This window comes from Gekko japonicus, unplaced genomic scaffold, assembly GCF_001447785.1.
Source record: "Gekko japonicus isolate JY-2015 unplaced genomic scaffold, Gekko_japonicus_V1.1 scaffold5973, whole genome shotgun sequence".
Classification (NCBI taxonomy): Eukaryota; Metazoa; Chordata; class Lepidosauria; order Squamata; family Gekkonidae; genus Gekko; species Gekko japonicus.
Window position 1 is genome coordinate 10,430 of NW_015174432.1, and position 14,881 is coordinate 25,310.

At 49.5% G+C, this 14,881-nt stretch overlaps 1 long non-coding RNA gene across 1 annotated transcript; it reads right to left on the minus strand.

The window, feature by feature from the left end:
* Window positions 1-505: 505 nt before the first annotated feature.
* LOC107121477 lies at window positions 506-12,910 on the minus strand. Its single transcript, XR_001482867.1, has 5 exons — window positions 12,831-12,910; window positions 12,277-12,412; window positions 11,299-11,442; window positions 8,861-8,916; window positions 506-594 (listed from the first exon to the last, which is right to left on the minus strand). It is a non-coding gene; the product is annotated as an uncharacterized LOC107121477 (long non-coding RNA).
* Window positions 12,911-14,881: the final 1,971 nt, after the last annotated feature.

Genomic DNA, 14,881 nt, shown 5'->3' on the forward strand with positions numbered 1-14,881 from the left:
TCCAACTAGTTGCAGCCCGTTTAGTGTCGTGGTTAAGTGCGCGGATTCTAATCTGCGAGAACTGGGTTTGATTCCCCACTCCTCCACTTGCACCTGGCTGGATGACCTTGGGCAAGACGTAGTTCAGATAAGAGCTGTCCTTGAAAAAGAGCAGTTTCTGTCAGAGCTCTCTCAGCCCCGCCCACCTCACAGGGTGTCTGTTGTGGGGAGGGGAAGGGAAAGGAGTTTGTAGCAGTGTGCAGGTACGCTCCGAAGGAGACGGGAATGAATGGCACAAGGAGAAGGAAGAAGCATCTACAGGGCCTGTGCCTGGGAGAGCAGCCCCGCCTCCCTTAGGCTGGGCTAGCACCCTGCCAATCATGGCCCCAGTTTTAGGGACTCTCGAGGCTTGCCCAGAGAGCCCAACCTACTGGCCTCTTGACACGGCTCTTGAGACGGTACACCCCCCCCCCAAAGCCTCTAACCACCGCAGGAGGTGGTTACACCTGGTGAACTGTTACCGAGGATGTTGAATGCCATGGAGATGCTGGCGTGGAACGCCTCTTGCACTTGAGAAGCGGCTTCGTTAAAGGACTTCTGCTGCTCTAGGCTGCCCTGCACAGGAGACAAGAGTGGGCAGAAAGCAACAGTCAGTACAGGCTGCTGAACTTCCCTGTGCACTATCTTTATCATCACAGCAAAAGGCTGTTCGAGGAATCCGTTTCCCTTTTTCTCCTGGGCAAGAGTGCTTTAGAAGGGCTAAAACTGACAGAGGTGCTTCCGTTGGGACAGACAGCACAGCCCAGGGAGAGAGACCAGCCTCTGGGCCACAAAGAGCACGGCGGAATCCACGCTAGCGCCAAACAGATTGAGGCTAGACGCTATCCAGACAAACACTGCTCTTAAATTCCTTTGTAATTTGCTGACAACAAGGTATGGTTTCCTGTAAGATAAGATCACGATACTTCCTGTCCTTTTTTCTCAAACCAGACCAGACGCTGTGCAGCTGGTGTTGACCGGTTACACTGCTCTACATGTGGTGAAGCAGAGCCCCTTGTTAGCTGGACAGTCACACGCTCCGTCACGGGAGAGCGATTCCTCAGGTAAAGAAAGAGGAAGGGCCAGGCCCACGACCTAGAGCATTGTGGCCTCTGGATCAATCCACAGGAAAGAAAAGCAGGGAGTGGAGGTGGCAACATACAAGCCCATCCGTTCTGCACTTCTGTGAGCTGATTTGCTTGTCGCTTCTGCCCTCTGATTTTTCTGGCCCTGATATATTGGTGTGTGTGTGTGTGTGTGTCCCTGATATCTTGGGGTGTGTGTGTGTGTGTGGTTACAGAATCAGAGGTCACAGTTTGCTACAGCTCGCCTTTGTACAGTCTCACATCCCATTCTCTTCCCTTCTGCTGATACTTAGTTGATGAGCATTAAGGCAGGGGCTGTCTTTTCTACTCTCAAGGGAGCACTCTACACGCTACACATTCAGTAAGGGCCGACAGTTCTCCCTTTTCAGTCTAGACAACACAAAGTAAGGACATAAGGAGAGCCCTCCTGGATCAGACCAGTGAGGGTCCCTCTAGTCCAGCGTCCTGTCTCATACAATTGCCAAACAATTCCTCCGGAGGGCCAACAGCAGGGCATAGAGGCTGAGGGCTTCCCCTGATGTTGCCTCCTGGCTCTGGGATTTCAGAGGCTGAGTGGTTCTCTTAAGTCACCGTGGCTAGTAGCCACCGATAGAACTCTCCTCCATGAATCTACTAAGTTAAGGGAGAGGAAGGGAGTTGACAGTTTCTCTGAAATCACTCTACGTGCCCATTTGGGACAATTTATGAATGGACAGATCAGTTTTGGCACACCCTGCTTGTCCTGAACTCTGCTGGCGCAGCGATTTCCCAAAGCCGCTGCAAAGCCTTGAGAATCACGTCCAAGGTTGGGGCGGATGGAGTCGCTTCCTGAACGGCAGCCTCATTACCGTCTTTTTGAAAGCTGCCGGCTAGAGCGCGGCCGTGGCTCCCACCCTGCCACTGAGAGGTGTCAGCTGCGGTTGCACAAGGCTCTCAAGCTAAACAGCACGGGCAGATGTCATGGTAGGGCTGCCTGCCAGAGAGAGGCCTGGTTGACAAGAAATGTGTCACCAAAGCATCCCGTGTGCCAGCTCCAAAGGGATGGGCCCCAACTTGAAACAGGCAGCAGTAATCTAGACCACAACAGACTGCCAAGTTCAAAACAGCCGAGGCGGCTGGCCGCTTGTCCCTTGAACTGGGGATATCAATCCATCTCGTGGCCAAAGGTCACTTAGGAAAGCCTCAGTTTTTTTAGGGTAGGAAACCCACATGTAGCTTCATGACCTGCTTGTAAACTCCCAAGCAAACTGCAGTGTAGCTCAGGGAAGTTATTTCCTGGTTCTAGTAGTAGTAGTAGTAGTAGGAGAGGAAAAGGAAGGGGCATTGTTTTGCATGTGATTGAGTGCCTGGGTGCATTTGAATAGCTGCTGCCAGCACTCTGCTGGGGGAGGCCTCTATTTAAGGAAACACCTGGCCAGAGGCAGAGGAGACCCAGCTGAGCTCTGAGCAGGAGCAGGAGCAGGAGACAGAGGGGTGAGTGGTTTTTTATTTGCTTTCAGCGGAGAGGATCCAGCTGAGGATTTTGGTGGGAGAACTGGTCTGGGAGTGTGTGGAAGCGCTTGGAGTTTTTGCAGATTCCTGGCTGCTTGAGAGAGGAAAGGGCATTGTTTGACTGTGATTGACTGCAATTGAGAGGAAAAGGAAGGGGCATTGTTTTGCATGTGATTGAGTGCCTGGGTGCATTTGAATAGCTGCTGCCAGCACTCTGCTGGGGGAGGCCTCTATTTAAGGAAACACCTGGCCAGAGGCAGAGGAGACCCAGCTGAGCTCTGAGCAGGAGCAGGAGCAGGAGACAGAGGGGTGAGTGGTTTTTTATTTGCTTTCAGCGGAGAGGATCCAGCTGAGGATTTTGGTGGGAGAACTGGTCTGGGAGTGTGTGGAAGCGCTTGGAGTTTTTGCAGATTCCTGGCTGCTTGAGAGAGGAAAGGGCATTGTTTGACTGTGATTGACTGCAATTGAGAGGAAAAGGAAGGGGCATTGTTTTGCATGTGATTGAGTGCCTGGGTGCATTTGAATAGCTGCTGCCAGCACTCTGCTGGGGGAGGCCTCTATTTAAGGAAACACCTGGCCAGAGGCAGAGGAGACCCAGCTGAGCTCTGAGCAGGAGCAGGAGCAGGAGACAGAGGGGTGAGTGGTTTTTTATTTGCTTTCAGCGGAGAGGATCCAGCTGAGGATTTTGGTGGGAGAACTGGTCTGGGAGTGTGTGGAAGCGCTTGGAGTTTTTGCAGATTCCTGGCTGCTTGAGAGAGGAAAGGGCATTGTTTGACTGTGATTGACTGCAATTGAGAGGAAAAGGAAGGGGCATTGTTTTGCATGTGATTGAGTGCCTGGGTGCATTTGAATAGCTGCTGCCAGCACTCTGCTGGGGGAGGCCTCTATTTAAGGAAGCACCTTGCCAGAGGCACGAGCCTCTGGCACGAGCCGAAGGGCGAGCTAAAGGGCTCTTTGCCCGTGGCTCTTAGCCCAGGGACTCTTGGACTAGGGGCTCTGTGAGACGCCCAAGAAGAGGCAGAAAGTGAAAACCCTAGGCTCCTTGTTTTCCCCATAAAGTAATTTGACTTTGACAAGAAAAAAACACATAAATACAAAGGGATTTAAAAGGGGGATTACATTTACTTATTTTAAAAGAATTATGAAGCCAGAATGCCAGCAGGGGGTTGGGGGCTATCCAGTGTTTTGCACAGAGTGTCACATGTATGACTATCTGCCCACTGGGCAGAAGTCTTGGGTGTGTGCTCGGTGCAAGGAGCTCCTGGTTCTCAGGGAACGTGTGTGCTCCCTTGAGGCCAAGGTGGCTGACCTGGAGAAGCAGAGACAGTCAGCTAGGCGCACAGAAAAGACTCTCGGGGACTTGTTAGCTACGTCCCACTCTGGATCTGGCAGCCCCGCTGCTGTCAGGGAGCATGAGGGTCTAGGGGAAACAGGGCACCGTGCTGAGGATAAGGGGAATGTGCCCTCAGAAGGGACCTCTTCCCCAGCTGGTGAGCGGTTATCCTTTTGCACCAAGGAACCATCCCTGGGCAGGGTGGGAGGGGGGCTCTTGGTAGTGGGTGATTCGATCCTTAGGCAGGTAGACAGCTGGGTGGCGAACCCGCGTACTGACCGTATGGTGACTTGCCTGCCTGGTGCAAAGGTAGCGGACATTACGCGTGTTTTAGATAGGCTGGTAGATAGTGCTGGGGAGGAGCCAGTGGTCGTGGTGCATGTCGGCACCAACGATGTGGGGAAATGCAGTCGTGAGGTCCTGGAGGAGAAATTTAGGCTGCTGGGCAGGAAACTCAAGGCCAGGACCTCCAAGGTAGCCTTCTCAGAAGTGCTACCTGTTCCACGCGCAGGGCCGGAGAGACAGGCACAGATCAGGAGTCTCAATGCGTGGATGAGACGATGGTGTAGAGGGGAAGGGTTCAGGTTTGTTAGGCACTGGGATTCTTTTTGGAACAAGAGGGAGCTGTACAGGCGAGACGGTCTCCACTTGTCCCGAGAAGGAACCAGGCTGCTGGCGCTTAAAATCAAAAAGGTGGCAGAGCAGTTTTTAAACTGAATATTGGGGGAAAGCCGACAGGAGATGAAAAGTCTCTGGTTCGGGTTGGCTCATCTCAGAGAGATGAGGGGGTACCTGTTGCTTTTCTACAGGGAGGTGGATTGAAATTGTCCACTGAGACCATGGCTAGTGACATGGACTGCCTGACAAGGTCTCGAGATTGCAAGAGGAAGGTGGCAGGCTTAACCAGTATGGGAAATTACAGCTGTTTCTATACAAATGCTCGAAGTGTCCGAGGTAAAATCGGGGAGTTGGAGTGCTTGGTGTCAGAGGGAAAAATAGACATTGTGGGTATTTCAGAAACTTGGTGGGATGAGGAAAATCAGTGGGATACGGTGATTCCCGGTTATATATTATATCGGAAGGATAGGGGGGGAAGGGTTGGAGGTGGGGTGGCTCTGTATGTCAGAGAGGGTATAAAGTCCAGAAAGATCGAGAGGCTAAGAGAATTGGATTCGCTTCTTGAAGTTCTGTGGGTTGAAATAGGGGGGCCAAAAGGAAACTTAACACTGGGAGTTTGTTATCGCCCACCGGATCAAAAGATAGAGGAGGATTATAAAATGATGAATGAATTAAAGATAGCAGCTAGACAAAAACACTGTGTCGTAATAGGTGATTTTAACTACCCACACATTGATTGGGTCAATATGTGTTCTAGTCGAGAGAAAGAGATTGAGTTTCTAGACACTCTAAATGACTGTGCTATGGAGCAGATGGTCATGGAACCTACCAGGGGAGAGGCGATCCTTGATTTGGTCCTAAGTAACACTCAAGACCTGGTGAGAGATGTAAAAGTGATTGCACCGCTTGGGAACAGTGATCATAATGTTGTTGAGTTCAACATTTGTACAAATAGGGAATTGGCCAAAAAGACTCACACAACCACTTTTAACTTTAAAAGGGGTAATTTTTCTGATATGAGGGGACATGTGGGGAGGAAACTGAAGGGAAAAGTAGAAAGGGTCAAAACCATTGGGGAAGCTTGGAAACTGTTTAAAACTACAATTCTAGAAGCTCAAATAAAATATATTCCGCAGGTTAGGAAAGGCACAAACAGGTATAAGAAAAAGCCTACATGGTTAACAAACAAAGTAATGGAAGCTGTAAAAGGTAAAAAGGATTCCTTTAAGCGGTGGAAAGCTAGTCACAGTGAGGCTGATAAAACAGAACACAGGCTATGGCAAATAAAATGCAAGTCTGTGGTCAGGCATGCAAAAAGGGAATATGAGGAGCATATAGCAAAAAATGTAAAGACCAACAATAAAACTTTCTTCAAATACATTAGAAACAGGAAACCAGCCAGGGAGGCAGTGGGGCCCTTGGATGACCAAGGGGTAAAAGGAGTACTGAAGGATGATAGGGAAATGGCTGAGAAGCTAAATGCATTTTTTGCCTCCGTCTTCACTGTGGAAGATGAGAGGTGCTTGCCCACTCCAGAGCCGCTGAGTTCGGGAGGGGTGTTGAAAGACCTGAGTCAGATTGAGGTGACGAGAGAGGAGGTCCTAAAACTGATAAACAACTTAAAAACTGATAAATCACCAGGCCCAGATGGCATACATCCAAGAGTTCTGAAAGAACTCAATTGTGAACTTGTGGATCTCCTGACAAAAATATGTAATCTCTCCTTAAAATCAGCCTCCATTCCTGAGGACTGGAAGGTAGCTAATGTCACTCCCATCTTTAAAAAGGGTTCCAGAGGAGATCCGGGAAATTACAGGCCAGTCAGTCTGACGTCGATACCGGGTAAATTGGTGGAAACCATTATTAAGGAAAGAATTAGTAGGCACATAGATGAACAAAACCTATTGAGGCAGACTCAACATGGGTTCTGTAAGGGAAGATCTTGTCTCACTAACCTGTTAATGTTCTTTGAGGGGGTGAACAAACATGTGGACAAGGGGGATCCAATAGATATTGTTTACCTTGACTTCCAGAAAGCTTTTGATAAAGTTCCTCATCAAAGGCTCCTAAGCAAGCTCAAAAATCATGGGATAAAAGGACAAGTCCTTTTATGGATCAAAAACTGGCTAATTAATAGAAAACAGAGAGTGAGTATAAATGGGCAGTTCTCCCAGTGGAGGGGTGTAAGCAGTGGGGTACCACAGGGATCAGTACTTGGTCCACTGCTTTTTAACTTGTTCATTAATGATTTGGAGTTGGGAGTAAGCAGTGAAGTGGCTAAATTTGCGGATGATACAAAGTTGTTCGGGGTGGTGAAAACCAGTGAGGATTGTGAGGCACTCCAAGGGGATCTGTCAAGGATGGGCGAGTGGGCGTCAACATGGCAAATGGGGTTCAATGTGGCCAAGTGCAAGGTGATGCACATTGGAGCCAAAAATCCTAACTATAAATACACGTTGATGGGGTCTGAACTGGCAGAGACTGATCAAGAGAGAGATCTTGGAGTTGTAGTAGATAACTCACTGAAAATGTCGAGACAGTGTGTGACTGCAATAAAGAAGGCCAATGCTATGCTGGGGATTATTAGGAAGGGTATTGTAAACAGATCAGCCAATATCATAATGCCGCTATATAAATCAATGGTGCGACCTCATCTGGAATACTGTGTGCAATTCTGGTCACCACACCTTAAAAAGGATATTATAGCTTTGGAAAAAGTGCAGAAAAGGGCAACTCGAATGATAAAGGGGTTGGAACACTTTCCCTATGAGGAACGGTTAAGGCGCTTAGGGCTCTTTAGCTTGGAGAAACGACGACTGAGGGGTGACATGATTGAGGTTTATAAGATTATGCATGGGAAAGAGCAGGTAGAGAAAGAGGTACTTTTCTCCCTTTCTCACAATACAAGAACTCGTGGGCACTCCATGAAATTGCTGAGCAGTTGGGTTAGAATGGATAAAAGGAAGTACTTCTTCACCCAAAGAGTGAATAACACACACTGCCACAGGAGGTGGTGGCGGCTACAAGCATGGACGGCTTCAAAAGGGAATTAGATAAGCATATGGAGCAGAGGTCCATCAGTGGCTATTAGCCACAAGGTATAGATAGGGGCTCTGGGGCAAGTGATGCTCTGTCATCTTGGTGCTTGGGGGCGGTCAACAGTGGGAGGGCTTCTAATGTCCTGGCCCCACTGGTGGACCTCCTGATGGCACTGGTATTTCTGGCCACTGTGAGATACAGAGTGTTAGACTGGATGGGCCTTTGGCCTGATCCAACATTGGCATCTCTTATGTTCTTATGTTCACAGTGACTAACCAAAGGTTGCACCCCACCAGTGTTCACTATGAAAAAAACTGATTCTATTCCAATTACAGTCCACAAACCTGCTTCTTCTTTTATTCCTTTACTTTGCGTCATGCGGTGGTGCTGCTGCTTCCAGACAATTGCCATGCGACAACGGATTTCCTAGGTACATACTCTGTTTCCCCCACTGCTTTGTCAGGTCGCTTTTTTATACGTGGAGCCGATGCTCTCAGCCTGCTCAGGGTTAATCTTGTGTTTTCCTTCGGCATCATTAACTCTGAGCAGGAGGCTTACAGCATTGGCTCCATGTATAAAAAAGCGACCTGACGAAGCAGTGGGGGAAACGGAGTATGTACCTAGGAAATCCGTTGCCGCATGGCAATTGTCTGGAAGCAGCTGCAGCAGCAGCACTGCATGACGCAAAATAAAAGAACAAAAGAAGAAGCAAGCTTGTGGACTGTAACTGGAGATTTGATTGGCTGTGTCTATCTTTAAAAACTTTGCTTTGGCAGCAGCTGCCACCACAACACACGGATTTTCACTGTGTTCCTGAAGGTAAGCCGCAGCAGCCATTTTGCGGTGGGCTCCGCCTTCTGTGGGAGCCGATTTGTGGCTCTGCCTACCATGCCGTGTCAGAATCCCAAAGGTGCCTGTGGCCTGAAAAAGGCTGGGGGCTCCTACATTAGGTCTTCCTAGGCCCTTGGCCGGTCATGCCCAAGATGGGGATCTCTCGTGGCGCTCTCGCTTGCTCATTTCAGGCAGATGCACTCATTTCCATCGCTCACAGTGCGGCCACCTGAAGGCAGGGATTCCTAGACGTTGTGGCTGCCCTTAACTCCTGCAGAGTGGCTGCACGAACACTATAGAGAGGCCACGCTGTACCAATTTGTCGCGAGCAGCATCAGAGGGGGGTACTTTTCCAAATTCCAAAGCTCCTCTCTCTTATCCATTAGCCAACACCCCAGAGACTCTTGCTGGAGCAAAAGACCCCTCGGAAGGGAAGAGACAGTACCTGTGAATGCTGCGAGACTGAGGCTGGTTCGGGGCTGGGGCTGGACAGGGAGTCTCCTGCAAGACAAAGGAAGGCCGTAAAGGACAGGATCTCGACACAGAGGACTGCTTTGACCCCCCCCCCCGCTCCCCCACTGCAGCAACAGCCTTAAGTTCTGCCATTTCTTGCAGTTTTGATTGCCCATTGTATTCCCAGCCTAGGTCAAAATTTTTATCTGGTATTTTACCAGTTTTACGCTTTTATTCAGTCCCAGAGAAGATTATATTTTTGCTAGCCGATGCCAATGCCGATGTATCCAATAGAATGGCTCTATTTGCCTTGGCTGCAAGGAAAATATGGGCCAATACTTAGCTAATACTGATTTTAGTGGGTATGTTGTGAATTAATTGTTTATAACCTCGGTTTTATGGATTTATAATGTTTTAGACTGTATCTTATTTTATACAATTTTCTATGTTTTATTGCGTTCTTCTCTGTTTGTGGTTTGTAATGGCCTATGGCTAAATACAATAAAAACCTTCTCTCTCTTGCAGTTTGGCAGCTCTCATCCTGTCCCCATGTTTTAGCTGCTTCCTTCGCATTTATCGTCCTGACCAGTGTTCCCTCTAAGCTGAGTTAGTGTGAGCTAGCTCAGTTTTTCAGCCTCCGGCTCACACATTTCTGTCTTCGCTCAGGAAGGACGGGGCTCCAGAGGGCTCCAGAGGCAAACTAATTTGTGCAGCAGCCAAACGGCTAGCTCACAACTTTTAACGCTAGTAGCTCACAAAGTAGAATTTTTGCTCACAAGGCTCCACCGCTTAGAGCACACTGGTCCTGACCATGAATGAGAATTCTCTCGGTAACTAACCTGACCAGAGCAGCCCGCTGTACAACACGGGGAGCCAACTTGTGGTACAGATGCCAAAGTCGGGACAGGGAGCAAGATTCTGTGGCGCTCCCAGACAATGGCAGGGCATCCTAAGAGGAGAGCCTGGCTGCAGCACACACACTCCTGTCTGCCTCCCCAGGACTGTACTGCTGCCTGTGTCCTGACCCAGCACGCTGAAGCCAAGGTACAGCAGGGACCATGTGGTGCACATTAGAGCGGCACATTTGTACACTCTGAGGGACACTGGTACAGATGCCGGGACAGGGAGCAAGACTCTGTGGCGCTCCCAGACAACGGCAGGGCATCCTGAGAGGAGAGCCTGGCTGCAGCACACACACTCCTGTCTGCCTCCCCAGGACTGTACGGCTGCCTGTGTACTGAAGCCAAGGTACAGCAGGCTGAAGCCAAGCTACAGCATGTACTGAAGCCAAGGTACAGCACGCTGAAGCCAAGCTACAGCAGGGACCATGTGGTGCACATTCGAGCGGCACATTTGTACACTCTGAGGGACAGAGCAGTTCAGTGGTCCAACAGGTGGTTTTCATTCAGAAAGTCCCAGGTTACAGCTCTGGGTCTCTGGCTGCAGGAGCAGGAAAGACCTCTACAGAGATCCTTTGACGTTTGCTGTTGGTCAAAGCAGACAGGGTTGGATGAGATGGACCAATGGTCTAACTCGGTACAAGACAGCGCCATAGTTTCATGCACTGGGACTTACGGCTCACTTACACCGGTGGTTTTGTCCAGCTACAAGAGACAGCAACAGGGCTGCTCCCATCCTCTAGTTTAACGGGCCAAATACCTGTTGCTAAGGTTATACGCACTTCAAATACATTTCAAGATCTATTTCTGTAACCCAGGAAGTCCACCATTTCCCCCCGTTTCAATGGCGGCCATTTTGGTTCAAAGCAGACAGGGTTGGATGAGATGGACCAATGGTCTAACTCGGTACAAGACAGCGCCATAGTTTCATGCACTGGGACTTACGGCTCACTTACACCGGTGGTTTTGTCCAGCTACAAGAGACAGCAACAGGGCTGCTCCCATCTTCTAGTTTAACGGGCCAAATACCTGTTGCTAACCCAGGAAGTCCACCATTTCCCCCCCCGTTTCAATGGCGGCCATTTTGGTTAGTGATGGTTCACTGACGTGCACACGGCACATCCACTTCCTGCAAAAAACTGTCCCACGCCCTCGTCTCTTTTGCCATTCGAGGACCGGCCCTTCTCTTCACTTTCAACCAGGCTCTCTTCTGAAGGATTGCTAAAAGGAGGGTGACGTTTTACTTTAAACACGCTTTCCCTTCCTCGGCGGCCTCCTGAGGAAACCAGTTCCCTTTTGTAGGAGAAGGTGCCCAAGTGGAATGAAACAGGATTGGGTGAAACAGCAAGAGTGCCAAATAATGTCACTTATTCCAATGTGACTTCTCAGACAGATGTGCTCCATAGAGCAAACCATGCCAGATTCACAATGGCTTCCTGCCCTGGAAAGGCAGGACTGTGGGACTTAACGCCCCCTGCCCCCTGATGCTTCTTGTGTTGCATGTTTGGTTCCCATGCATCAATACCGATACCTCCTTCTGATGGCACAAAGTCTTCTTCGGACTGTGAGGCTTTGCTAGGAGACTGATTCTCTGGGGCACGCTCAGTGTCTGCTCCCAGAAAGAAGTGTGGCTTCTTCCCGCTGCTGAAGTGTGCAGCTGCAGCTGCAGGAGGGACTGAAAGGGGGAAAAGAACATATTAACAGCTGATAGGAGATACGTCAAAGAACAAGCAGTTACACTGAACTCTACCTGGAAGCTCAAATGACTCAACTGAGGCCGTCGTACTTTGGTCACATTACGAGAAGTCAAGAGTCACTGGGAAAGACAATAATGCCAGGGAAAGGTGAAGGCAGCAGGGGGAAAAAAGGAAGACCCAACGTGAGATGGATCGACTCCGTCAAGGAAGCTGCAGCCCTCAGCTCGGAAGACTTGAGCAGGGGTGTTAACGACAGGACATTTTGGAAGTCATGAATTCATAGTGTCATCATAAGTCAGGAGCAACCAAGTGGCCTTTAACAGTTGCACAATTACACTGGGGAATTCCCTGCCAGTGGAGGCAGCGATGGCCGAGAGCAGAGATGGCTCCCAAAAGGGTGGGGATAGACAAATTCATAGAGGAGAGGTCCATCGATGGCTACTGGCCGTGGTGAGTCAAGGGGACCTCCATATACGGAGGCAGCAAACTTCTGAATCCCAGTGCTGGGCTGCAGTGGCAAGGAAGGGCCTCGTTTGTTCAGCCCTCCAGGGCAACTGATGGGCTGCTGCATGAAACCGGATACTACATGGACCACTGGTCTGATCCAGCAGGGCTCTTCTTTACCTCCTTTTGTCTGGACCTCCTGCCTTACAGTGCTATCTCCAAACATGTTTCTCTGTCCCACATCAAGGGAAGAAGGGACTGGGAACCCCGACTTCCCTGCAACAGTTCTGCTCCTAGGCTAGAGCTATAAGCAGTACGGTCTTTCCGAGGCAGGAAGCTCTAGCCTCAGGTGTGGCTGATACACCTACCCGAGTGCTGATGCAGGGGCAACACCGCAAGGTGACCCTCCAACTGGCAAAGTCTGGCACGTTTTCCACATGGGTGCAAAGAATTTAGCCATCGGACCTGCTTGGCCAACTCCAGAGCAAGAACAGCCAAGATGCTCTGGCAAAGGAGAGAAGAAGAAGAGATTGGATTTATACCCCGCCCTTCACTACCCAAAGGTGTCTCAGAGCAGCTTACAAACTCCTCTCCCTTCCCCTCCCCACAACAGACACCCTGTGAGGTAGGCGGGGCTGAGAGAGCTCTGACAGAAACTGCTCTTTTTTTCAAGAACAGCTCTTATCAGAACTACGGCTTGCCCAAGGTCATCCAGCCAGGCGCAAGTGGAGGAGTGGGGAATCAAACCCGGTTCTCCCAGATTAGAGTCCGCGCACTTAACCACTACACCAAACTGAAGATTGTTAGAGTGACCTTGGGGGAACCTTTAAAACATATTCACTCCTTCAACAGAGCATCACTATCCCCCCCGCTTCTGTCTGCAAAATGTCTTCTACCCTAAAGCTGTTGCGCGTCAGCTTACCCAGGTGAAAGCATCCAAAGAGGTGCAGTGACGCAAAAGGTTCCCGCATCCATGTTCACGCTGCTGACGGTCACCCCTGCCATGCCAACGCCAGGAAGGAGAAGGAAGAAGAGACAAAGAAATCACATGAAAAGGGAGATGATAAACTTTCATCCAGCCTCCACTTGAACCTGGGGAGCCAGTCAGGGCGTGGACTGCTGCAATAAGTTCAGCCATGTTCAGACTGGCCCGAGAACTGCTACCAAGACAACAACCTGTGACAGACAGTTCCCCCCAGGGGCTCAGATATCACATCCACATTCGTCAATGTTTCCAAAGTATCTAAGCAAGACTACACTTCGAGCACTTCGGTCGGGGGCACAACACCGCCTAGTGACCCCGGGACCTAAAGAGGCCAGGCTTGCTGCCACAAGGGCCAGGTCCTTTTTGGTGGCGGCTCCTACCTGGTGGAATGAGCTCCTGGAGATCAGGGCCCTGCAGGACCTTTTACAGTTCCACAGGGCCTGCAAGATGGAGCTCTTCCGCCAGGCTTTTGAGTAGGAGCCGCCGCCGCCACTATTACCACCATCGTGTACTGCAGAGCAGTGCTGTCAGGGTGGGCTGATTAGCCAACTGGGACATCTCGGCCTATGGCACCCCCCCTTTCTGTTGACTTCACGGTTATATAATAATGAGTGAGTATTGTAACTACCGATGCATCTTGTAAGATTGAACTGTGTTTTAAGTGGCTAATTGTGTAATTTTATCGCACTTTGCGTGCCTAAATTGTTTTAATGTGTTATATTTTATTGCACTGTTGTGCCTGTGTAAGCCGCCCTGAGCCTGCATGCGGGGAGGGTGGGGTATAAATAAAATAAATAAATAAATGCTTACTGCGCTCTCCCACCCTAATTCCCCAAACAGAAAATATTTCTTGATTTTGTGCATCTCCCTTTCCGGATCCCTGTCCCCGGGAAAAGTCTACATTCCTTCCAACTGTCTTGATTTTAAGGCAACAGCTTAAACTCCCCCCCCTCCCCAATGCATTGTGTACTTGCGGAAGGTAAGAGCTAAAGCACACGGATCCCAGAAGAGTCCCTTTCGCTTCTATTGTTTGGAGTTTTGGACGCCTCCAGCAATCACAGTTTGGAGTAAGGCTAATACTCATGCAGTGAAGTTGGGCTCTTCTTATATTACCACCATTTGCATGTGGAGAATGTTGCCTTGACTCACTCAATCCTAGAGCAAATGTAGAGTCCAGAGGCACCTTTAAGGCCAACGAAGTTTTATCCAAGGTATGAGCTTTCGTGTGCAGGCACACTTTTCCAAATACATTGGAATGGAAGGGTAAGGTTCAAATATATAGAAAGGGGGTGAAGAGCAAATTAACATGTAACACGATGAAGATGTTTTAAGATAGTAAAGGTAAAGGTCTCCCTTGCTCGAAAGCCAGTCGAGTCCGACTCTAGGGTTGCGGTGCTCATCTCCGTTTCAAAGCCGAAGAGCCAGCGCTGTCCGAAGACGTTTCCGTGGTCATGTGGCCGGCATGACTAAACACCAAGGCGCACGGAACGCTGTTACCTTCCCACCGAAGCGGTCCCTATTTATCTACTTGCAATTTCTTGCTTTCGAACTGCTAGGTTGGCAGGAGCTGGAACTAGAGACGGGAGCTCACTCTGTCATGCGGCACACTCGGGTCACGAGCTGCTGAACTACCGACCTTCCACAGCCTGCAGTTCAGCGTCTTAACCACTTGAGCCACCGCAGCTCCTATTTTAATTTATTTTAAGATACCCGGACACAAAACTAAATACCAAGCTAAGGTCATAAGGTCAACAGTTGTAAAGAAATAAATATGTCAAAATAAGACTGAGACTCTCCATTCCATGTTACATTCTATGTTGACATGTTAATTTGTTGCTCAACCCCTGTCTATATGTTTGAAACTGACCTCCCATTCTATTGTATTTGGAAAAGTGTGCATGCACATGAACGCTCATACCTTGAATAAAACTTGGTTGGTCTTAAAGGTGCCGCTGGACTCTACATTTGTTCTACTGCTTCAGACCAAC